Source organism: Halyomorpha halys, unplaced genomic scaffold (genome assembly GCF_000696795.3).
Source record: "Halyomorpha halys isolate HHAL.00 unplaced genomic scaffold, Hhal_1.1 Scaffold908.1, whole genome shotgun sequence".
NCBI classification, from domain to species: domain Eukaryota; kingdom Metazoa; phylum Arthropoda; class Insecta; order Hemiptera; family Pentatomidae; genus Halyomorpha; species Halyomorpha halys.
In genome coordinates this window covers 673578-674143 of record NW_027115706.1, presented here as the reverse complement: position 1 = coordinate 674143, position 566 = coordinate 673578, and the positions used below count along the sequence as shown (strand labels likewise).

Below are 566 nucleotides of genomic sequence, written 5' to 3'. Positions count from 1 at the left end.
TCTCACCCCAATTTTTAATTACTTTAATGAAAACTATGTATAATTACTGGTCAAAATTGATGAGTCTGCCAAGTATAGGTAGGGGGAATAAAAAATGGCGGCTGTTTCAAAGCGATAAAAAAAAAATTTCATTCGGAGGTCTATATCTTAAAAAGTAGGAACAACACAAGAAAACCTAAGATGATGTCATTTAAAGAAGAGTCATTTTCCTGAAGTATGAGCCCTACTAGAGTTATTTACGTTATATAGTTTTCGAGATATAGCTTTTTAAAAATGCTTTTATGGGACGTACTAAAAGATCAGTAGTTAGTGAATTTATTTTGAAAAATTTATATCTCACAAACCATTTGACTTACAGATGTCTATTATCACTCAAATTAAAGCTAGTTTAATGAGCTATAAAGCAGTATATTAAGTTTATCTTCATAGGAGTAATAGTTTACATGAAATTTGCTAAAATAAATTGATTTATATATTCATATGTGAATATCATAAAAACTACTACCCCTACGAAGATAAGTGTCATAAACTACTTTATAGTAAGTTGAATTTCCTTTATTTTGAGT

The 566-nt window shown here is 28.3% G+C and overlaps 1 protein-coding gene across 2 annotated transcripts in view; it reads left to right on the top strand.

The window, feature by feature from the left end:
* LOC106687019 (CD151 antigen) overlaps nt 1–566 on the top strand; it is a 60965-nt gene that overhangs the window by 40988 nt on the left and 19411 nt on the right. The window lies entirely within an intron of this gene.